The following is a 25,867-nucleotide window of genomic DNA, read 5'->3' as shown; positions in this document are numbered from 1 at the left end:
TCTTGACTGTCTACTTATTGTCTAGGCAGCCATCAAAATTTGCAGTGGGTGGCTACTGACCATTCAGACTAAAGATTGCCTCTCTGGTCTTGTAATCACCCACACTACTAATAGAATTACTTATGTAAAATATTAAAATACTTAAAATGTTCACAAATTAACACTACACAGCAATTAATATTACTTGGCTGATGCTTCTCTGTCCTTCACCTGATGTGGCAACAAATAGTAGGGAAGAATTAATTCGGCATTTTATGTTTGCAGTGCTCTTTGTTAAGAAAAGTAAAATCTGCTTCATGTATTGTTCCACATATAAGTCAGGGATTGCCATTCACTTGTCCTTTGCATGCAAGACAAGAGGTTTTATAGAAGCTACTTAGCCAAAAGAAAAATAATGGAAAATTAAGTCATTATGAAATCTTTATTATATGTTTAGGCACAGTATTCCAAGGAGCCATTAACCATGTTTTAGGATTCCCCTCCCCAGATATTCAGAAAAACTCTTTAAACATAAGACTCCAAAACGAGACAAATATTTTGCATGCAATAAAAGCAAGCATTGTGCTATTCTTCAAATCAACAGAGCATATGTAGATAAAATTAACTGTTATGCCCACAGGGTGTTTAATGTGATGCACATAGGCCAGGCATGTCATGCTCTGATAACTCATTTTATTTTATGAAACACCACAAAAACAGAAAACCATTTATGTATGAAGCGCTTAGACACTTGCTTCTTAAGAAAAGTAGTAAATAAGGACCCATACAATACTTTCATTTGAAAGCTAGATAATGGGTACTGGAATCTGTATTTTAAGACATTAGCCTGAGTAAAGTTTGGAGAGATCTATTAAAGCCCTCAAAATTAGAGCTTTTTATTTTAAACACTGCCCACAATGTTAATCAATTAGAACAAATCCTCAGAGGCACCAGAAGCAGGTGGATATTAGTATAGAAGGTAAATGAGGTTTGCAGAGATATAAAGTTATTAGTTCAATATATCACATGTATATAGTGTTAGAATCTGAGGTCAGACCTATGTCTATTAAAAGTGAAAGTACTTGTATTAATATTTTTGTTATTTAATTGCACTTTCTAATCTTACATTATTTAGTATCTTCAGCTTTGGAAACAAGTGCTTAGATTTCCTCTAGCACCTCCTGTCCCCACAGAGGAGAGGGGCAGAACACACACACACACAGAGTGATTGTACTATGTATTTGTCTATATTGGGCTTTTTAAACAAAATTCAATGTTGTTCCAGACATGGTTTGACTGGCTGGTGTCTACAACAAAAATTGTTTAGAGTTTTCAAAAAATTTAAACTTGCATTTCTACTCCACATTCTGGTTTCAGACATGGCTCAGAGGACAGAGCAGTTCAGAGGTGATCTTTATTAGGTTTGTGGAGAGCAGGGCAGGCATGAATTTGTTCTCTATACAACTTAATTGCCACTCCTTGGAGGATGGCTAGGAAGCTAGCATTGCTATGTACCCCTCCTTCCAATCCAAGGGGAAAAACACGGTATTGGTCACAACCAAATATAAAAACCTGACAAAAGCCTTTAATAATCGAAGTGTTAAGTTTACTCATACAATCAGTTGTTATTACTGAGGTGACAAAATCCTAACCAAGGCAAGACAATAGAAACATAGACCTCAACCATTTTGTCTGAAAGGAGATAAAGGCAATTTTCTCCCATCTGTCCAATGCATGGGGTTTAGAAACAGCACATTTAGGTTTAGAAGGGCAGCAGCTGCTGTCCTTGTGTGCTCCCTGAGTGCCTGATCTCTGTCAGAGCTTTTCTAGGAAGATACCTTGGCTGCTTGATATGTGAGAGCAGCTGAAGGAAATCCAAAGCCATCATGCCACAGCACAGTAACACACACACACACACACACACACACACACACACAGACTCTTCAACTGGTGAGAAGAAATTTTAACATGCTTCTCTTCTCCAACTCCTCCAAAAAAACTCCTTCCCTAATCGTACACAAACCTGATACTGTACAGATAACAGGGCTGAAGCTAGGATATCATAAAGGGACCTTCCTTCTAAATTTCCTTCCCACTCTGAAAAATAAGCCACGGTTACAAGAACTTGCTCTTTGTGTGCAGTGCCAACAGCTAAAGGGCAGCTTTGTACTCCTAGATAGGGGGGGAAACCTAAAGAAGGTTTTCACAACTACTGTTTGAGGTAAAGATGCAGCTCATCAAGTAATAATGTAAGCCACAGAAAACAACGTGAAAAAAGGAAAAACCTTCCTTGGCTGGGAAATAAAAGGTTTAGCAACAGCAAGCAAAAAATTTTAGTGGCAACATGAATTTCCCTGGCTTTCCCCTCAAAAGGGGAAACAAATCATTAACAGGAGAGATGCAAGAGATAAAGAGAAGCTCCGTGGGCTTCTCTTGCCTTGACCAAGAGGATGGGTTACTGAGGGAAATAAAGCTTCTTCCTATGTATGAAAACTTAGTGTTGCTCATATTAATTCTTTACAAAAAAAAAAGTTTATTCTGTGTAGTCTCCCCCTTGACTAACCCCCATTGCTGTTGCTGAGTCCAGTCCCTCACAAAATGGGGAGCCCAGATCACACCATTCCCTGACAAAAGATTATCCAGGCAGTCTGTATTAATTATTCTGCAAGGCAGAATCCACCTCCTGGAGCTTTTACTGTCCAAACAATTCCCTGCTGTAAAGCGTGTCGATGCACGGATTCTCCCTGTTTTCTCCAAGAGCTCTGATACTGGAAGGCAAGGGAGACCCAAGACTTAGCCCTGCCCCTGAGCCTAGGAACTCTGTTGGAATTTAAAAAAAAAAAGTGAACATCTGGCCCAAAAGCCCCAGAAATGGGGACTCATCCATTCATTCCCCCTTGTGAGCATTAATCACCCCACAAACTTGCCTCTCCTCCATGCCCATCAAATATCCCGAAGATAGAGGGATGGGTCCTGTTGACAAGGTCCGTGATCACTTCGAACCTGTCCTCCATGTGGTCCCTCCGCCCTTGGATGGAGTAGACAGCCACATTGTGGCTCTTGAACTCCCAGGTCTTGGAGAACTCTGCATCCAGCACATCCAGCCCCCCAAACCTGTCATTCTGCATGATCTCAGCCACCTTGCCCTTCACCATCTTCACAGCATCCCTGCTGGACTTGACAATGGTTTTCACCTCATCAGTGTGGAAGAAATAACTCCAGAGGGCCAGGCTGATGCATAGCAGGAACAGGGTCTCTGGTCTTAGCAAGAAGTAACGCATGATCCGGCCCAGCAAAGACAGCAAAGTCATTGTATCCTCTATCATTTATTATAGAGACAGTGTATCTCCCACACCATGCACCACGCACCCCGATGGCTGGGATGGGTCTAAGACAAGGCAGCAAATCAATGCATGCTGTGCTAATGCAAGCCCAGTGAGGGCAGGGCTAGCTGCAGCCTCTTGCTCCTGCTGCTGCTTCAAGTGGGCTCACTCACTCACAGACGGCTGGGATGACTCTGATGCAAGGTAGAGATCAGCGCATGTTGGTGCTACAAAGTAATCCAACAAGGACAGGGCTGGTTAGCCGCCACCTCCTCTTGCTGCTGCTTCAGCTAGCTCCCACAGGGACAGATCTGACGTGAGATAGCAAAGACCAATGTACTCTCTGTTAGTGCAACAAACCAAGGGCAGGGTTATTCGGATGCTACAGCGGGATGTACGCGGCCCGATGACACAATGCTCTGCTATTGCAAGGCAAGGTCAGGTTCCCCCCTGCGGCCCCTGCTTCAGGGGTCTCACACAGGGATGGCTGCAGCCAGCTTTGATGCAGGGCAGCAAATCGACTCGTGTTTTGGGTTGTTCTACTAATGCACATCCAGCCAGCCCGCCCGGTGGCTAGGACAGAGGCAGCGGAGAACAGCGCACAATGCAAACCCACGAGCAGCGGGGCTCCGGCTCACCCCCTCCTCTGCCTGCTGCAGGGGCTGGTCTGACGCCCGGAGCAGAGCACGCTCGGCTAACGCCGCGCGCCCCACAAGGGCAGGCTCCCCGGCTTGCCTGCCTGGCGCTGCGGGGACGCCAGGAGCAGGATCCGGACACTGCCCGCTAGTACTGCAAAGCCAGGGGCCCCCCGGCTGCTGCCCGCCTGGAGCTCACGGGCACCGGCTCCCTCAGGCCTGGGCGGCTCGGGCGCACACCCCGTTCTCCCGCCTCACCCCTGCCCGGCTCCGGCGCCAGCGGTCCGCCTGCAGCAGCGATGGCACCGGCAGGGCCGCGCTCAGGTACCGACCTGCCTCTCGCCCCCCCGCCCCCACGTCTTGCGCCTGTCCCTCCCCCGGCCGGGGCGGGGCTCAGCCACCTCCTCCTCCCCAGAGGGACCCAGCCGCCTACAAGCCCCAGCAGTCCGTGCGCTTCCGCCTCGCGCGTGTGTAGCAGGAACCAGCCCAAAGGCTGCTGGGGGCTGTAGTCTGGGGAGCAGGCTAGATGAGGACTGAAGACTCCTGGCCCCGGCCTAGTAGCAGGCTGGACCCTGGACAAGGACTGAAAACGCTTGGCTCGGTCTGGACAGGTTCTGTGCACTGAGGGGTGGGTGACTTGGCCCACCGTGGGCTGGGCACAAAACAGGAATAGGGTTGGGAGGAATGAAGGTTTCAACATCTGTTCCCAGTTGGGTCGGAAGGGAAATCAAGACCTTGCACATTTTCTTGTGAAAAGAGGGAGTGAGAGAGTCCAGCCCAGGGCAGCCAAGGCTTCTGGCATTCAGCTCACCTGGGATGGGTTCACATCTCTCACTGCCTGCTTCAGAGCAGGGACTTCAGCCTCCATCTTCCCTATGCAGAAATGTTGACCTTGGGGTGGTCTGGTCCCTTTCTGATGAGAAATTCCATCCTAGGCCTGAGAAATCTACACAGAGGAAATTTCATCAAAACTGTTAAAAGTTTTTATTTCAACTAATTGAGGTTTTCAGATGAAAAAACTTTGTGTTGAAAAATTCCCAACTCTTGTTCCTTCCTGCCTCCCATCTGCAACGCCTTCGTCAGACAGGGTGAGGTGTCAGGCAGAAGGCTGGCAGAAGGCTTTGCAAGGGTCCATCGAGCTAAGGCTGGGTTCCCCTATCCCTCCAGGGCCCCGCACATGGCCTTTAATTTGGAGGACCTTATCCATACCTTCATTCCACCCAAAGTTGATGTTCCTTCACTTTTGCTATTGAAAACTCTTTACATCAGAAATAAAGAATCAAACAAAAGTTATAGAACGTTATTAATGTTACAAGAGGAATCAACATTTTGAATATCTTCAATAAGCTTTTCAGAGGGGTGGAGGGCTTCTTCCTTTCAATCTTTGTTACACATTTGGGCCTTGGCAGGTTGAGTGAATCTCTTAATGTGGGGGGTGGGAATGGTTTCACACTGCTTGTGAAGATGGCCAGTATAAAGGCTACAACACATTTCCTGGTAACTAAAATACACATCCAGCTTACAAAAGAGTCACTCTCAGAAGAAAAAGTAAATGGATAAACTGTTTAGGTTTTAATCCCTATGCTTTGTCAAACAGCACTGACTCTAGTGCTAAGGAATTTTGGTATAACAGCTTAGTTAAGAGAAGAAAATGAATGTTAATTTGAGTCACCTTTGTGGTTTCTGAACACTTCTGTGGCTTTGTGATTTACCTTGTCATCTGCAGCCAGCTCCGTTCATAGGGGAAAAGACAGATTCTGTCAGACAAGTGGTCAGCTCTCTTTGCAGAGGTAGAGGCCAAAATATATATTTTTAAATAATGCATTTAAAAGAAAGGACATGGAAGTGAAGATGGATGCAAACTGCTAGATGAGACTATACTACAGCTTTGATATTACAGATTTTCCATACTCTTCCTCATCTCAGCAGGAAGTGGCATCAGAAGAACATGGCAGTGAAAGCATAAGCTCAGCTGAGACTGAAGATGAATATTTCTAAATCCAATGGCAGCAACTCCTAGTATGATCTTACTGGGTCAAGATCTAATGAAGTTAAAAAACAAAACAGTGATAAATTTGGATCTGAAGGGAGTTTAATATTAATATTTTTGGATGGGCTTGGTAATTGGTCCCAAATATTCATATTCACAGACAGGTGGAGGAATGAAGGTAGCAGATTTTCAGTTTCCAAATGATTAAACTACTAGTAGAGCCAGTTAGCATTTCCATCCAGATGACTTTTTAATAGAAAATAAAACACAATTTTTTAAAAAATGTTTTGTTTTTCGACTATCTTTAGCCAATAGATGTGTGTCTACTAATTAGAAACCAGTGAAAGCTACCACGTGGTGACTGTATTGCAGAGACTATTGCTGGAAGAAAAAATACACTATATTATTTCTGTTGCAGATGCTTTCCAGCTAGCTGACTAATGGTGCTTTTAGAAACTGACCAAATTTATCAACCAACCTTAAAGGAATATGACCGCTGACATAACCCCCACCAACACAAGTGTGGCTGGAAAATTAATCAGAGAACCACAAGAGACAAGAAAACCAGTCAACATAGAATGCCTTTTGGCCAACACTCAGTATTTAGGGACACGTCTTCCCTTCCACATACTTCTTTGTCAGAAGGAAATATCTAAGTACTAGATTTCTTAGCTTATTTTGCAAAGATCAGTTTAAGCACATTATGTCAAACAGCTTAACCTAATGGTAACCAGAAACACCTATTTGTATATATCTGACTCTCACATCCAGGCATCAGAAGCAGGAAAGTTAAGGTCTACTGCTGGGTATGAAGATACTGAATTGTAACATTCATACAGCACTTTTAATTCAAGTATACCAAGTACCTACACAAAGTTTGGTATTATATTCATGGGGAAACTGAGAAACACTGGATTGCTGTGTGACCTTGAGAAAATCTTTTAGGCCTACATTTTCAGGAGCCTCCCTTAATTTTGGGTGCCCCAACTGGTGACAGCTAGTGAGTTCAATAGAGTTACATTGCTGTGTAAGTGGAGAAATATGATGGTAAATCAGGCTCCTCATTTTCAGAGGTGCTGAACACCAGCAACTCCTCTTGAAATGTATTAACATTAAGGGTGCTCAGCACCTCAAAGTTAGGGCCTAGGTATCTCAAGTTGGGCTCCCAAAATTAGTAGACACTTTTGACAGAGTAGTATCAGAACCCACGTTATCCAACTCCTAGAGCCATTCTTTAATCACTACTCTATGCTGCCTTCCTACACAGGGCACAATTCATATGCTATGGGGGGCGGGGCAGGCAGGGAACAGTTAGTAGCTGATCAAATTATATTATTTTAGTGCTGATCAGATGAAAAGGTATATTGCAGATTTTACTAATGTTGTAATGTAATTCCCCACTGATAAAGACATTCCCACCTTCTATCCTTCCCCACCCCCAGCACCTCACCCACACTATCTCAAAGCTCAGCCCAACCTTCTGGATTCTGAGCCATTTGAAGAGAGCTCAGTTCACATTTTCAGGATTTTCTCTACAATCACAAGAGCTAGAAACAAACAAGTTGAGATTCTCATGTAATCACTTCCCTGTAGGTACCAGGACTTTGTAAAAACACCAGTATTTCAAAACTCACATCAGTTTCTCTCTATGTTCTTCTAAGTACTTTTCCATTATGAGGAACACGTCTTTTATTTAATTCAGGAATATCACCATTATACTTACATAAAATGTCCCCAATAATTGCTTTGACCTTTATTTACCTTCAGCTCAGGAACAAAAGGAAACTAAACAATTTTCCAAATTAAGGTTGTCCTCTTTTCTCAGCAAAGAATTGATATTAACGTATCCTCTTTGCCCTTTTTATAAATATTCCAATATATTTAAACACAAACTACATTTCTTGCCTTTTGACACAACCAATACAGTTCTGTTAATATATATGGTCTCATAATAAAAGCAGTTACAGGAAGACCACAATTTGTTGTATAGTATAGTAAGAGAATACTCCAAAAGTATTCTCAGGGCAACCAACATTTCTATTGCGAGTGTCATCTACTTCATATATACAGTTCAAACCTCCCCCCTGCATTGGGTTGCAAGCTTTCTAGCTGCAGGCCAAGATTTGGATCCAGGGTTTTGCAACATGATTGCAATACAGGCCTTGTTTACACGAGTGTTCTACTGGTAGAGTTCTACCAGCAAGCTCAGATTTTCAGGGTATGTCTACACTATGGAACTTACAGCAGCACAGCTATACCACTACGCCGCTGTGAGGTCTTCTGTGTAGCCATTCTATGCCAGTGGGAGAGAGCTCTCCCACCAGCATAATTAATCCCTCCACACACACCTCCTAACGAGTGGTGGTAGCTATGTCAGCAGGAGACACTCTCCCTTTGACATAGTGCTGACCACACCGGCACTTTTGTCGGTGAAACTTTTATCGGTCAGGGAGGGTTTGTTTTTTTTCACATCCCTAACCGACAAAAGTCTTGCCAACAAAAGTGTTATTCTAGATATAGCCTCAGACTACAAGGTCAGAAGGGACAATCAATCATCTAGTCTGACTTCCTGCACATTGCAGGCCACGGAACCTCAACCTACCCCCTCCTGTAATAGACCCCTGAGCCCTGACCAAAATAAGCTATGCATGGGTGGCAGGTGAAACTTCCCCTGGGGGAGGCTAGCTCTCTGTCCCACCTCTTCCGCATGCAGCCCTTCCCCAGACCCCTTCTCTCCTCCACACACCCTTCCCTGCAAGGCCCCCCTGCCCACTGCTCCCCACGTCCCTCCTCTCCTCCAAACCCCCTTCCCCCATGAGACCCCCACACCTGCCACTCCCTGCATCCCTCCTCTCCTACTCCCTTCCCCCACAAGGCCCCCACCGCCTGCAGGGATGCGGCAAGTGGGGGAGGGCCTCGTGGGGGAGAGGAGAGGATGGACATGGGAAGCGGCGGGGACCTCCAGAGAGCGGCGTGGAGTAAAGGAGAGGAGGGACTCACCAGGCAGTGGTGGGGGCCTCACAGGAGAGGGAGGTGGAGGAGAGGAGGGATGTGGCGGCCTTGCAGCGGAGGGGGATGGAGGAGAGGAGGGCAGCGGGGACCTCCTGGGGGCGGTTGGTGGAGTGGAGGCAGGTGGAGGGGCCTCGGGAGTAGGGGCAGAGCACAGGCAGGGACACCACGGCCCAGGCTCCAACAGCTACACCAGGGGAGGCTTAGCCTCCCCTGGCCTATTATACCCGCTGCCAATGAAGTTATACAAGCAAAAGGTCCTTTTTGCAGATTTAACTGTCTACAGGAAGGCTTTCACTAGTACAGCTATGTCAGTTAGCGTGTGATTTTTTTCCCCCCACAATCCTAATAGAGATAAGTATGCCAGCAAAATTTTTAAGTGTAGACCAGGCTACAGTTTAGTCTCATCTAAACAGGTAGATGAAACCTTGGTAACACAGTCCCCTGACTGTTTATTTGCCTGTGTTGATGGGCCCTCAGAGAGCCAATTGTTTCTTCCTGGCTTTTTGCTGTATCTGCCTGTCCACTGAAGGAACTTCTTTTTGAATTGTTTTATTATATTAGCTGAATAGCCTTATGTGAGAGATGCCTGTGTCTGCTACAGCAACATTTGTTCCGTAACGTTTTTAGTAACTGCTGAATTATTGCTTCTCTTTGACATCTACTTCTCTTTATTTTTGTGTTTAAAGGTTTAACATACATTTTAAAATGTAGAGAATAATCATCACTGTCATAAAATAAAAATGTATATGGTATCCTGTGGGTACCACTGCTTGTATTAAAGTTGTGTTTCATGGACAGTTTTAATTCAGGCTGTAGTAGGATTTACAAAGTGAACCAGAATGGTTCCATCCTGGATGATGTGCGAGTCATACATCTTGCAGTAGTGGTTCCTAGCCACCAGTATGTGACTCAGTATTGGTTTTTCAGGTTGGGTGACTGGTATTCTACATACTTATCTAGAGGCCTGATTCAGCATGGTGCTGAGTACCCTCAATCCCATTCAGTCCTGTGGGAGTAGAAGGTGCTCCACACCATGCTGAATCTGGCCATTAATGACAAGACACTGATGTCCGCCTCTTATTGAATTGTGCATGTTCTAACCTGCCAGCGAGCTTGAGTTGTTACAAACTCATCTTCCTTATGACATTCCTTATGACATGGAATGCTCTGGAACCCAAACTGTAGATTAGATTAGAGCATGCACATCTGAATAGGGAGCAAGGGATACTACAGGGTACAGACCAGATTCAAATCTGCTAAACTGGTACAATTGAAAAGTTTGGGAAAGTAGTTGCAGTAGAAACAGAAGCATCTTTAGAGTATGCTGTACATGTATTACAAAGCCCTATCTTCTTCCATTCAGCAAAATTTCAAATGGAACTGTCCAATAGTTAAAATGGAACAATCTGAGCACAAGTTCCACAGCTAGGCACCTTATATGCAAAGCTATAGAATTCAGAAGGAATGTTCAGTCAGACCGATGATCTGAGCCAGCATGAATAACTGAACACCTAAGTGTTTTACAGTGCATTCTTTGGGTTCAATCTGCTTGCTCCCTGCACTGCTCACTCAGGCAAGACACCTTCCTGTACCTACTGGGGTAAGTGAAAAGACACTGACAGGATCCTATCCTACCCATGCCAGTGCTGCAAATTGATAGTGAATTCATAAGGTTTTTTGGTGTGTGTGTGTTGTTGTTTTTTTTGCATTTTGTTAGTTTCTGAACTGAATTATGAACAATAATAGAATTAACTCCATAAATTCATAGTCTCTACTACACTGATAGTAACAGTCATTACATAATGACCTCTCAAAATGTAAAGGCATTTCTTGCTCAACAGCTCCTTCTGCTGCTTACAAAGTACCAGAATACTAAGGTTGTTGACTCCATTTACTTGAGGTGTTAATTGTAACAGCAAATTAACTGTTACTATAAATACAACATTCAGAAACTATGGTGATGGGTAGAACACAGATTAGATATATATTGCATAGGGTAATGGAGTCATCATTTGGAATTCAGTTTTAAAAGGTTTTTGATTCTGAAAATATGCAACACATGATTTTCATTTGTCAGTAATTTCCATGGTAACCAGAATTCAAAAATTAATGTTGGGAAAGTAATTTACTGTTGGGTAATTTACACAGCACTATTAATGCTGTAATTTCTTGCTTGTAATGACAAGAAGTTTTTATTCTCAGAATATGTAATTATATAAAGATATGTATAAGGCAAATTTAAATAATAATCAAACTATAATTCTATTTCATTTACTCTGGATGCTGATTGAGTGCATCATTATTTCACCCTGGGGATGGATTGTGAAAAGGTGGTTCCGTAATTCTACAATCTGCCTCGTAAACATTAAAGTATAATTTAGGATTCAGTTTGATGGAAGTTTGCTTGTAATAGCCCTATCAAAATTCTACAACATATATATTTTATAATATCCTCTGTGACAAAGATTTTGATACAAGTTTTCTTCTCAGTTACCTCGGGGTAAATTTAGAGTAATAAGAATGGAGTCAATTCCAGATTTACACTAACGTAGCTGAATGGAGAATTAGGATTGTACGTATTAAAATAAAGAAAGAACCTTACAAGATATCTTTCCCTTTCTTCTATTGATGAACATATAAATTAGCCAAAAGTAGTAACAGAAAATCCAGTATCAGTGCTAACTATAAAACCATTCTTTTTTTTTAAATTATTTCAGATAAGGAGGAACACCTTTTTGGGGTGGTTATAACTCTTGCTGATTTATTATTATTGCTCATTATTTCAGATATTTAAAGAAACAAATCTGAGAATATTCAGAGTGTTTTCTAGGCATGACAAAGAAAAGAATATCTCCACAGGAATTACAGCACTGCAAGATATTAAATTGTCTTGTACAATTGTTTTCACAATAGGAAACTAGAGCCTAACTTTCTTGTTGGAACATTCTCTTTTCTTTTGATCTCAGAGTTAAAAATCAGCAAAGCTTTCAGAGTATTGTTTCCAGAATGATATATATATTTTAATCTTGTAGCGAATGCCAGGAATCTCAGTGTGGAATTTTCCTTGTCTCACTTAACCCCACCAAGGGAATTTGCTGTAGGGATATTGCAAACAATATACACTGTAATATGGCTAAATGTAGTATCTGGGAACAAAGGCTATAGGCCATACACACAGGAAGGGGGAATCTATCCTCGGAAGCAGTGACTCTGAAAAAGACTTCGGAGTCATGGTGGATAATCAGCTGAACATGAACTCCCAACATGACACTTCGGCTAAAAGTGCTAATGCAATTCTAAGATGCATAAGCAGGGGAATCTCGAATAGAAGTAGAGAGGTTATTTTACCTCTGCATTTGGCACATTGTGCGACTGCTCCAGGAATACCGTCTCCAGTTCTGGTGTCCACAATTCAAGAAGGATGTTGATAAATTGGAGAGGGTTCAGAGAAGAGCCACAAGCATAATTAAAGGATTAGAAGACATGCATCATAGTGATGAATTCAAGAAGCTCAATCTATTTAGTTTAACAATGAAGTTAAGGGATGACTTGAGTACAGTCTGTAAGTACGTACATGGGGAACAAATATTTAATAATGAACTCTTCAGTCTTGCACAGAAAGGTATAATATGATCCAATGGCTATAAGTTGAAGCTAGAGAAATTCAGACTGGAAATAAGGCATATATTTTTTTACAGAGAGTGTAATTAACCACTGGAACAGTTTACCAAGGTTATGGTGGCTTCTACATCACTGGCTATTGTTAAATCAGGATTGGATGTTTTTTTAAAAAATATGCTCTAGGATTTATTTTGGGGATGTTCTATGGCCTGTGTTATATACAGAGTCAGATTAAGGTTTTGTGGGGCCCTGGGCCAGAGCAAGTGGGGGACCCCTCCTCACCCCTTCTGCCTGCAGTCCCGTCCCAGTTCTGCCCCTTCCCCCTGCCGCCCTGCCCCGTTCCACACACAGTCAGCGCCATTCTGCCCCGCCGCTGTGGCCCCACAACCTTGCTCCTTTCTCCCCCCTGGCATTGAGGCCCCAAGACTGAAGAAGCTCTGTCCCCGAGCCACAGTGGGGAGAGTTCCACCAGCCTTGAGGCCGCAGCAGGGAGCTAGAACTCCTCCAGTCCCGGGGCTATAGGCATAGTTTGACTGCTATATTTGGGGAGGCAAAGCGTGTACATGCACACACGTGCACACTGAAGCCAGTCCCCTTGGTTCACTGGCTCTTTCCCCACACCTACAGTGCTACCTGGGCTGCTGGTGCTGTGGGGGATGGGATGGCATAATGTGGGAGCCCCAGCTGCTACTGGCAACCACTCCGGCACCGGCTGCTGCGGTGATGTCACTGCTCTGGTGCTGATGCAGTTGCCTCCCTGCTGGGGCTGCTGCTGCCCAGGGAATGCTACATGCTGGGCTCGTGCTTCCCCCCACCCATTCCCATATCCCCTTCTCTTCCCCATCCCCTCCCCCTTCCTCTCCCCTTTCTCTTCTCCTTACCTCACCTCCCTTGCTCTGTGCCCCACCCCCCGTCATTTACGCTAGTTTAAACCTGCAAGTGGCCCATACCCCATGCTGCAGAGGAAAGCAACCCCCAGCCCCACGGTCTCTGCCAATCTGACTTGGGGGAAAATTCCTTCCTGACCCCAAATATGGTGATCAATTAGGCATAGAGTGAGGCTGGAGAAATGTGATTCTCAGTTTCCCTTCCCTCATAATAGGCTACATTTGGTACCCAAATACATAGTCTCTGATTCTCATGCTCTGGCAGTGTAAGGGGGCCTAAGACTCAGGCCCATAGTATATACTGATGAATGACTGATAGTGATTTCCTGGGACAAGAAAGTGGTGCTTTAACAGCATCTTTTACATAAATCCCCATTTGGCAAAATTCTGCTCTTGGGTTTACATACATGTGGTGAGACAAATACAGATGAATAAAAACAAAGGGATGGAGTGGTAAAGATAAAATCATGGGGAAATGGAGGAATTTACGTATAGAACAAGTTCTTTTCCTCACCTCCAAACACACGTTAAAAGGCCAAAATGGTTTATCTTGGGTTTGACTTCACTCTTAAATACCAAGGACCATATCTTTAGCTGGTGTAAATCAGCATAGCTCCATTACACCAGCAAAGGATCTGGTCCCAGAGCTGCAATATGGTTTGGTTTTGTCTAGGTCAACCAGTGTAGTAATACAGTTTGGGGTACTGTTTTGTGCTCCAAATGCTGGCCTGCAGATTGGATCCAGCCTGCAGGACGATTCTGTCTGGCCCCTGAATGCATCCACTCCCACATCAGACCTGGTCCACAAAATGGCATACTCCATATGGCATGACCTTGCACCCAGGAGTGAAAGTAAGCCGGTATGGGCTGGTACGGCATACTGGTAAAAAGTGGCCCCCGGTACCAGCCCGTACTCAGGCAACGTTAAAGTGCTTTAACATTGTGGCCCCTTTTGCCTCTCCTCCCCGCCGTCGGACCACTGACAGGGAATGGGGAGGAGCAGGTGCTCCAGGGTCCGTGATTTAAAAGGGCCTGGGGCTCTGGCCGCCACTACCATGGCAGTGGCCAGAGCCTCGGGCCCTTTAAATCACTGCTGGAGCTCTGGGCAGCATGGGCCGGGCAGCGCAAATGGGCTGGCTGCAGGATGCCGACCTCCAGCCCAGTCCCTTCCACCCAAGGCCCGGCCCCCATACCGGTAAGTGTTAAATGTTACTTTCACCTCTGCTTGCACCCACCATACATGTGATGTTATGCTGCATGGAGGAATCCTTTTTGTAGAGCATGTATTTATGTATGTGGCCGGTGGAAAACTAGCATCCAAAACAAGCATCCAAATCACAGCACTGAAAAGGTTGGACCACCCATTCTGAACCAGCCAGTTTGGCTGTAGAGGCAGAGTTCAGATTTATAAAGTTAGAAATTGTTCTTGCTAGAAAGGTGTTATGTCAAATTCTGAGATACAGAGGAACAAACAGCTGAGTCTATTATAGTTTAGCCTATAGACTATACAGCACTTATTATACTGTTAAATTCTGTCTACACTGGGATTAGAAACAGTAAGCTTTTTCAGCATGGCTCATACCAACATGGGTACATAGTACAGGGGGTACTTTATACATACACACCAAACCACAGAGCATATACAGAGAAGCTGTATATTCTTGGGCCATTGGTGCATGTCCTGAGTGTGGTGAGAAGCACAAGATTGAAGGTTGAGTGTTTTCACTACCCTGTACATGGACAGAAAACCCAGGAATGCACACACAGAGATGATTAGTGATGTGAGGTTTACACATTTTTTTTTTCAATAGACAAACATTAACATTTGAGTTCCCAAAACAAAAGAATATTTTTACCACAGGTAGTAGAAAAGTCACAGAGAGAGGAATTCCATATTTTTGTTTTTTTTTAATAACATGGTGTCACAGGATTCATCACTCGTTTGACAACTCCTCCTCATCACTCTAGGGCAGGGGTCTCCGACCTTTTTACGCCCAAGATCACTTTTTAAATTTAAGGGCAACACAGGATCTACCCAGTCCCTTTCCCAAAATCCCGCCCCATTCACTCCATCCCCCACTCTCTCCGTCGCTCGATCTCCCCCACCCTCACTTTCACCAGCTGCGGTAGGGGGTTGCGGTTCAGGAGGGGGTGTGGGCTCTGGGCTGGGGCCGAGGTGTTCACAGTGTGGGGGCTCTGGGCTGAGCCTGGGTCAGGGGGTCGGGGTGCAGGAGGAGATGAGGGGTGTAAGCTCTGGGAGGGAGTTTGGGTACAGGAGGGGCTCTGGGCTGGAGCAGAGTGTTGGGGTGCAGGAGGGGGCTCAGGGTGCTGGCTCTGGGAGGGGGCTCAGGGTGCAGGGGCGATGCGGGGTGCTGGCTCCGGGAGGGGGCTCAGGGCTGGGGATTGGGGTGCGGCCTCCTGCCAGGCGGCACTTACCTTGGGCAGCTCCCAGTTGGTGGTGTAGCAAGGCGAAGGCAGACTCCCTGCCTACCCTGGCCCCATGCCACTCCCGGAAGGGGCCAACATGCCCCTGCGGTCCCTGGCGGAGGAAGGGAGGGGAGAGACATGTGGCTCTGCATGCTGCCTCCTCTCTGCAAGCACGACTCCCGCGGCTCCCATTGACCACAGGTCCCTGTTCCCGGCCAATGGGAGCTTTGGGGCGGTGCTTGCAGGCAGGAACAGCACAGAGGGAGACCCCTACCTCCCAACCTCCACAGTTTGCACACCATCACTCTGTCTCTTTCTGTGGCCTGCAGTCCCTTTCTCACTCCAAGAACCACAGCATCCTCTTCATGACTGAGCCCTCCAGCCAGGTCACTCAATGTTCCCCCTTTCTGGGATAGCAAAGTCCCTTTTCCCTAGCAGGCCCAACTCCTGCTCCTACCCAGCTGAACCTGCTTCCAATTAGTTCCCTACTCCCTGGTTCCTCCTCCAGGTGTGGCCTGTGGAGGAACCAGGAGACAGGCCTTTAATTGGCCTGTCTGGCCATCTTAACCCCCTCCATTCCTGTGTGGGGTGGGCACCCCATCACACATGGCCAAGTGTGTCCTGAGAAACACTGAAGTCAAGGGAAGATGCATACATTTGTTTTAAGACACAATTTGGGCCAATATCTCTATAAGTGATAATTTGTGATGGTCACCACCCTCCACCACCTATAAACCAAGTCAACAAGAAACAGAATTGGGCTTGAACATTTTTTTGAATTTCTAATTAGTTATTGTCATAGCACCACCGGATCCCAAAGAGGAATTAGCACCTCATTGTACTAGTCACTGTATAAAGAGAAAACAAATATCATCCCTGTCCTAGAGAGATCACAGTCTGTGATACAGACAATGTGCAACAGGAAATAGACAAATAGGGAGGAAGAAGAGAAATGGGTGGACAAGAAGAGTTACTGTAGTCTTTGTAGTCACAGGTAGTTAGTTACCAGACTATCCAGATTTATAACAGATACTTTCAGAAAAACTGGAACACAGAGAGATTAAACAATTTTCTTAAGGTTACACAGGGGCAGAAGTGGAATTAGAAACCAGGGATGAAATTCTGCTTCCACTGAAGTTAATAGGAGGTTTGTCATGGACCCCAATCGGAGCAGAATTTCATCCTGGAAGTCTCTGATCATGGTCATAATTTATAAACCCTCTAATTGCAAAATGCCCTTTCATTTCCCACAGGTTTCCATTATTAGGCCCTTAATGTTGCAATTATTCAATGCTTGTATTTTTCTTATCATTATTTTCCAGTTATAAATTCATATGAGGTTGGTACATGACTGGGACATCACAGAACAACTAAATGGGTGAATCAGAAGATTATCTTGACTGCCAAAGCCTTGCGCTAATGCATTATCTCATTAAATATTTATATCGCATCATAACTTTGCATTACTACAAAGTGAAGATATATTTGGAAATGGGTCAGAACAGTGGCTGGTGGATTAATGCATCACATACTTACCAACAATGAAAATTTCAACAAGGTGTAAGCAACAAATATTTGTTTAGAGCCACTTTGAATTGGCAATAAACCGATAGCTTTCTTATTATATCTTTCTCAGGCTTGGGCACAAATAGATAGAAATCAACAACAAAAGAATCCTATTTTTTGTCATTAATTTTTACTTGGTTTACTTACTAGTCTGTTTAATTTGCATTATGTGACGTGCATAACTTTGATTTACAAGCTTTAATTCCTTGGACCTTTACTTCCTTCAAATACACTCTTTGTAAAATATCATGGGCTGTGTTCTGGGCTAGATTCTTAGTCTGGCTGAGTTCTGCTTGGTACCAGATCTGAGGTGAGAGGGAGATCAACGTGACTTGATGCCACCTTTATACCCTCCCCGCATCCAATCCTAAGGCTGGTTGGGCTCCCTCAGGGTTACTCTAACTTGCATTCAGCTGCAACAGGCCAGAAGGGACCTGTTACAGCAACAGTGGATTTCTGGAGTACAACAGTACTCCAACCATGCCACCTTCGCTTTACCAGGCTCCCAACATATCTCACATGGTGAGGCCTGGTTGTCAGAGCACCCAAGATTGTGAAGTCACCTTGTTATACTCTCCCTCTAGCATGCATGAAGGAGACCTGCTTGTGCTTAGCTGGGTGTCACCTTTCTACCACCAACAGCCAGCCTGTTAGCCACTCAAGTACTCTCTTCTGGGCTATGTCAGCCCTTACTTTGCCTTGCAGTTTAACAATACATACACCTCAGTCCCCAAGTCTCTTTGAAACATTCTCCTGGGATATCCATCCCCTAACACTGGCTACTCAAAGAACTACTAGGTCCACCATTTCTAAAGGAACAGAACACACTAGCTTGTAAGATTCAATTCAAGATCAGCACTTTTCTTAACATCCTAGCACTTAGATATAGTTATAGTGAAAACAAGAATAAATTTATCATCAAAGATTCAAGATTGAGGTAATAGTGAGTAACAACATTGGAAACAAATGGTTACATATAAAACAAAAATGCTTTCTAGAAACTAAACTTAACTAACAGATTAACCTCCTGCCTAAAGAAGTTTATCACAACAAAAGTTCTCTGCAGGATTTTCAGCCAAGGTTGGTTGAGATCCTGTTTTCATTAATGTAAATGCACTGTTCATTTACTTTGTAGGGTAGGAAGATGGGGTGTCTTCTTGCCTTCTAGCAATACTCCACCCACAACATTCATTATCTTTGCACACATCCAGGATAACCTTCCGTGGCTTGTTTCAGAGTAACAGCCGTGTTAGTCTGTATTCGCAAAAAGAAAAGGAGTACTTGTGGCACCTTAGAGACTAACCAATTTATTTGAGCATAAATTGGTTAGTCTCTAAGGTGCCACAAGTACTCCTTTTCTTCTTCCGTGGCTTGTTTATTCCTGTGGGCTCCTTTCCTGTTAACTTTGTATGTAGATGGACAGTCATTGCATTAGCTTACAATGCTTAATTTACATCCAAGAGACAAGATGGGTGATATTACCTCACCCACCTTGTCTCTTCCATATTGTGGGACCAACGTGGCTACAACAACACTGAAAACAGTAATTTACATCCTAACAGAGAGAGACACTTTTTTTTAACCTCCTGTCTGGAGGTAAACCTGTTTTTCCATCTTTACTGGTACCTTCACACAGACCTTAAAAGATATTTGCAGTATATACACACACAACTCCTTAAATAGTATCTGTACCTACATTTCACTACAATATTAAGGACCAGAGTGACAGCAGTTTCATTTGAGACCTCACATGACATTCTTCGGTGAACTAGAATGTCTTTGTTTTAAATTTCTTTCTATCGCCGTTATTTTTTCTAATTCCCACAGCTATACTAGGTCTCCCGAGGCACCACACTGTGAAGGTGATACCAGCTCAGGGGAATGAGTTTGAAACAGTTGCAGGCTGCCCTACCATCACATCCTCTTAATCAATATTAACTTCTAATCAACAATATGTTTTAGGTAAATGATACCAGGATAATACTAAATCCATCATTCCTATCTGCAAGGGTGACTGCTCTCAGCATTCACATAAACCCAACTGTCTGCAAGTTTGCCACAATCACATTATCTGAGGCAGTCCATGATGACACGGAGTAAAGCAAAAGGTAAGAGAGCCAGATTCATTCCTGGGGGTGCAGTTTGCTCTTATGGCACCCCTCTGTTAAATGATGCAACCAGATGCTGTGAACTCCTTTTCTATAGCAAATCACTCCTGCAAACACTCTACTCTCAGCTGACTTTCCACCTTAAGAGATGCTTTGGGGCTGCCTACTTTACTGTATGCCTGACCATAACCTCACTTCAAATCTTAAACAACAAACAGTGGGGGAACGGGGGGAACAGACAAATACTGTGGTTTTGTCCCATTGTTTATATTGACAGGTTTCAGAGTAACAGCCATGTTAGTCTGTATTCGCAAAAAGAAAAGGAGTACTTGTGGCACCTTAGAGACTAACCAATTTATTTGAGCAATTTATTTACTTGTGTAGAGAGTTGTCACTTTGGATGGGCTATCACCAGCAGGAGAGTGAATTTGTGTGGGGGGGTGGAGGGTGAGAAAACCTGGATTTGTGCTGGAAATGGCCCAACTTGATGATCACTTTAGATAAGCTATTACCAGCAGGACAGTGGGGTGGGAGGAGATATTGTTTCATATTCTCTGTGTGTATATAAAGTCTGCTGCAGTTTCCACGGTATGCATCCGATGAAGTGAGCTGTAGCTCACGAAAGCTCATGCTCAAACAAATTGGTTAGTCTCTAAGGTGCCACAAGTACTCCTTTTCTTATTGTTTATATTGTCTCTCTCCATCCCTTTGTCCCCTACTCACAATTGTTTATAGCTGTTAATTACCATTCTGCAAGGTAGTAGTTCTTAGAGATTAAAAGAAAGTATCTCAACTCCATATGGCATCAGTGGGAGTTGAGGGCACTCATCAAGTAACATATTAAGTTGCTTACTGTCAGCTCCGCAAAGAAGTGATCCTGTCTTGTTAGTCCCTTGTACCATGCCATGCCCATCAGCGACACTATGTAACAGTCATTAATAAATTATCGGATATGCAATTTGATAGGGGTTTTAAGTAATTAATCACTGCTTCTTAGAAAGCAACTGGCTATAGCCAACCTATTTAAACAGTAAAAACAACGAGGAGTCCTTGTGGCACCTTAGAGTCGTGCAGGTTCTGCTGTCACACTCATTAGTACTAACACGATGATTTCAGGTTTCAGAATGGTAGCCATGTTAGTCTGTATCAGCCAAAACAACACCTTAGAGACTAACAAATTTATCTGGGCATAAGCTTCCGTGGGCTAAAACCCACTTCATCAGATGCATGGAGTGGAAAAAACAGTAGGGAGGTATAAATACACAGCATATGAAAAGATGGGAGTTGCCTTACCAAGTGGGGGTCAGTGCTAATGAGCCAATTCAGTTAAGGTGGAAGTGGGCTATTCTCAACAGTTGACAAGAAGGGGTGGAAATCACTTTTGTAGTGCTAATGAGGCCAATGTAATCAAGGTGTCCCATTTCAAACAGTTGACAAGAAGGTGCGAGTATCAGCAGGGGGAAATTAGTTTTTGTAGTGACCCATCCACTCCCAGTCTTTATTCAGGCTTAATTTGATGGTGTCCAGTTTGCAAATTAGTTCCAGTTCTGCAGTTTCTTGGTGGAGTCTGTTTTTGAAGTTTTTTTGTTGAAGAATTGCCACTTTTAAGTCTGTTATTGAGTGTCCAGGGAGATTGAAGTGTTCGCCTACTGGTTTTTGAATGTTATAATTCTAGATGTCAGATTTATGTCCATTTATTCTTTTGCATAGAGACTGTCCGGTTTGGCCAATGTACATGGCAGAGGGGCATTGCTGGCACATGATGGCATATATCAAATGATTTCAGCTTACAGCAGTAAAAATTAGTGCACCATGAGCACCATAAGTGGATCATATCCTTTACTTTGACCCCCTGAACCTACTGTATCATATATGTTCCAACAGCGAGACCTAGTGAGACTTCAACTCCAACACTAAGAAAAAGATCAATACTCAGGGGTCATCTGTGCACTCAAGAGACAGCTAATTCTCCACACATTGCTGTCATGTCTAATACTAAATACTCCTGTTTTACAGTTGTTTCACCTCAGTCAGACTTTTCAAATTGGATGTTTTAGGAGTCTACACTTGCCCTGTCACCTTTCCTTGTCAAACACTGATTATCCTCTTCACAGTGAAACTGCGCAGCTGAGACACAAATCATGTTTGAGTGTCATGCTTATTTGTTACCGTACAGAAGTTACGGACACTATCCATGCAGCATACAGAGGAGCATCCCTCTGCTGGAAAGTGATATAACACTGCACATGGCCCCATGCGAGCTGTTGTCGAAGGAGGGAAGGTGACAGCCCCATTCCCTTCCTCCATGTGCAGTTCATGCTCCTGCTGCAGCTATTGCTCTGCTCCTGCTGCCATTATATCAGCTCTGATTTATTCCTCAGGACACTGAAACCAGTACAGTAACTGCCTCTATTTGCTGCACTGCCGGTGGAGCTGACAGCCAGGATTTATTCCGGCATGAATCTTGACCTCTACAGAAAATGGACAGAGACTGTGCTCATCTCTCTCTTGACTGAAATAGCAGCATGAAAGAACATGTTTGCTTTGCTCTATACCAGCGCCTGTAACACTTTATGGTCTCTCCGTTAAATATAATGAATGAACATTGTGCCCTAATGAAGAAGTCTACTCGTTGCTTAGAGCAGATCTGGAATGTGAAACAAAAGTGAGTTTTAGAGCTGAAAACTACTTCTCAGTGCAAGGAGGAACCAGATACTGCCTTAGGGCATTCACATTATCCCATTAAAACTAGAAATGGGCGAAAACTGAAACCTAACCCCCCATCTCTCCTCTCATATTTTGTTTCTGGTGTGTCACCAACATGGGAAAGGGCCTATTTTTTAGTTGTGGTTTGGATGCGGAAACACTTGCTGTTTTAACATCTAACAGAGTGAGGGGACAATGCCCTATGTTAGATAGCAGGCTTTCTGACATGGGAGGTTCGGATAATGGAGGCTGCACAGGGTGCATTAAATCAAGGTTGGATGTTTTTCTAAAAGATATGCTCTGGGAATTATTTTGAGGAAGTTCTATGGCCTGTGTTATACAGGAGGTGAGACTAGATGATCACAATAGTCCCTTCTGGCTTTGGAATCTATTAATCTGTGAATTTACATTCTGCAATGTATCTTTCCAGAAAGAGGGGCTAAAAACTTATTTTTTCTTTAAATGAAAGCATAAAATCTAGGAAAAATATTAAAATTCTCTGTTGAGAGATGCTAAATCTGCAGAATTTGTGGATCCTCTGTGCATGAATTTCTATGACCATGCTTATCTCTTTCCTTCACCCATACTTTCAATTTTGGAATCCCAATAAAAGCAGCACAATAAATCTTTTTAGAAGTAGAATATACTGCATCCTTACATTAACTGCTGTTAAAAAGAGGGGACAACCTGCTCCTCTCCAATGTATGTCAGCTCAATGCTTTTCAGAGAGTTTTCTTCCACAAAAGATGCTGTCCATCCATACTAATTAGTAATATCTTACAGATGGTCCTTCATATTTTATTCTTGTAATGATTAAAACATTAAATAGTATTATGAAAGATTTTTCTTTTATCTTCCTAAGTTTTCTAACAGCAACAAGTCTTCTGCATTGCTGCACCGCCAAGATAATCTATAATGCTACTTTTTCCATGTGAACTTGACAGTTCAGTCTTTTCCCTATGCATGGCTCTTAAGCTCCTTTTATTCAGATATTTCTTTTATCACATGTCCTAGTTTCACTAATGCAGTGAAATAATGAAAAACCAGAAATTGGCTTTTGCCATTAATGCCAAATCAAATTTAAGACAAAAATAAAAACTGGAAGTATTCTGAAAATTTATATAAAAAAGAGTGATGTTCAACTAAAAAGCACACACTTCGTAGTTTCAAACAGTGCATCAATAGTATGTGATCCCAAAATTAAAGACTGTAGCTACACAAGAGGGTAGAATTGATGTTACACAGGAAGCCTTAATTCTGGCATTTCCACATTTTGGATGCTTTTATTTTGTGTCTTTGACAGTGTTTCTTTAATGTAATATTTGTTTGGTTTTTGGTAAAAAGAAAACTGGAAAAAATACTTATTTATACAACTGTAATGTACTCCTACATGGGTCATCAGCAGGGTTTGAACTTAGGGCTTTCAGATCCACCCCACAGATTTCTACCAGTGGAGCTAAAGGAACAGCTCTATTAACAGATAGCAGTAGTAGGCTGCTATCTCTAGCAGACACTACTTTGCCCTTGGGTGCCATAACTATTTGCTAGACAATAACAGAATACTGGGAATCAGGTCTTGTGGGTTTTACTCCTGGCTCTGGAGGGGAGTGTGATCTGATGCTTTAACTGGAGACTCAGAGCTATGTCTACTGGGTGCTATTAGTTGTTAATGGTGCTTTGTATTTACATAGTGTTCAGTCAAGAGTGAGTCTCAAAGGTGGGTATGAAGAAGTAGCCTCATTTCATAGCTGATTGGAATTTAGGAAGCTATTACACTGATGATACACAAGACAAGAGAGTCTGGAGGGCACTCAATTTTAGCTATGTTGACTCTGCAGGCCTGTCAGGAGTCAAAAGCAGTCAACTCTTTCTTTGGCCACCAAATATGAAAATATCTGAAAGGAGGTTTCTGGAGTAACCATTTTATATACACATTTCTTTTGTACCTGTAATAAGGCAGGGGTTGTCACCAGGTCGGTAAGGACTCACTCCCCCCACTACACCCCCATCTCTTAGGCAGTTTTATTGTATAAACTTAAACGGTTCCTCAGCTTACCCTTTACACTCCATGTTCTCACTGCCTGTCTTCCCAGGGGACTCTGGTGGTGGTACTTTTTTTTTCTTTTTTTTTTTTTCCTCTCTCTCTCTCTCAACCAGTTGTGACTCACTAAGCCTCTCTCAGATCCTTTATTGCCTCTGGTGCAGCCCTGCCCACTTAATTGGCCCAAGTGGGAGCACCTGTTTTGGCACAGTGGTGCTGGATCTCCTTCAGTTAGTGGGGCCAACCATCCTGTAACAGTCCCCTTTTCTTGTTAGTGGCCATTTGTTATTGTAGAGCTTTACAGATTTTATGGCTAGTTTAAAAATATCTTCTCTTATATATATGCAATATCCACCTTTATGATTAATAATGCAAATATCACGAGTGGTCTTCTAAGAAGACTGATCACTTTCAAAACTTGAAGAAGCACATTCACTCTACTCCCTGGCCTGATCCTAAATTAGGACATATTCTCCTCAATGGAGGAATGAGATATTACTACTCTGTATTAATCAAAGTCTGAGATCATGTTCTAATTTAATCAAAGAGTGAAGAATAACCTTTACTAGCAAATGCAGGCATAATCATCAAATGACTGATAACTGAGGGTCAATGGTGTCATGTCTTATAAGAAATGTAAGAGATGTTTAGGCAGAAGATTTTACTTATTATTAACCTTTACAATCTAACTGGGAAGAAATATTTCTTAGCAAGAATTGTTTAATGCCGATAGCGTGCATTTGAATCTTCATGGATTTATGAACCAGTATTCAATTATCTTTTTAATTCTTTCCTCACGTACTGTACTTCATCATTTTACAGCTACAAAGCACCATAAAATTATTCAGGACCCTGACACTTCAGAGAGACCTATTGTTTCAGGTGTATGAGAAGACTTACTCTTAGAGCCCATTTCATGTTTCATAAATTTTTATATCAAACATTTGTACCTGATTTGCCTTCCTATATGATTGGCATATCAAATTATTTTAAAAATAAATGAAATCCCTTTACTCTTCATCACTCTTGATGCAGCTTGATAGAGCCTCTGTTGAATATATCCCTTGAAGGTGACAAAGAGACCAAAGAACATTTTGAGGAGAATTATCTAATATTTTTAGAAACTAAGGAATTTTGTTATTGGCCAACTGAGGAGTCCAGCAAATGTTCCCCTGTGTGAAAATATAGGGTTGAAGTCACCCCAGATGACACAATTTTCTTCCTATACATTACAGACAGATGCTTAAAGAGCAGTTTGTCCTGTTCTCTGAGATTAAGTGGTTTGTAACAGGATAACCTTAATTTTACTAATAACAGTGTCTTTGATGTTTTGTATCATTCCTTCCTCTTTTCCCCATCCTCTTCTTATGGCACAAGTTGTAATCATCAATTTTAACATTCCAGTCATATGACTCTGTGATGGGGTGTACTCCCCCGACTGCCCCTGAAAGAGCTGAATTAGGCCAGATGGGCCTAATCAGCCAATTAAGCTGCAAAAAGGGGAGATTTAGGCTGTGTACAGGTTGCTGATTAGGAGGAATCTCACCTGTGAGGGAACAGGTGAGAGGCCTT

General features: G+C 43.2%; 1 long non-coding RNA gene across 1 annotated transcript; it reads right to left on the bottom strand.

Moving 5' to 3' along the window:
* Positions 1–402: 402 nt before the first annotated feature.
* LOC140917211 (uncharacterized) lies at positions 403–4,343 on the bottom strand. The gene is made up of 2 exons (XR_012160746.1): positions 4,196–4,343; positions 403–3,613 (listed from the first exon to the last, which is right to left on the bottom strand). It is a non-coding gene; the product is annotated as an uncharacterized lncRNA (long non-coding RNA).
* Between the last annotated feature and the right edge of the window lie 21,524 nt (positions 4,344–25,867).

Source organism: Lepidochelys kempii, chromosome 9 (genome assembly GCF_965140265.1).
Source record: "Lepidochelys kempii isolate rLepKem1 chromosome 9, rLepKem1.hap2, whole genome shotgun sequence".
Taxonomy (NCBI): Eukaryota; Metazoa; Chordata; order Testudines; family Cheloniidae; genus Lepidochelys; species Lepidochelys kempii.
Note: the sequence above shows the minus strand (reverse complement) of the source record. Positions and strands in the feature narration are given on the sequence as shown.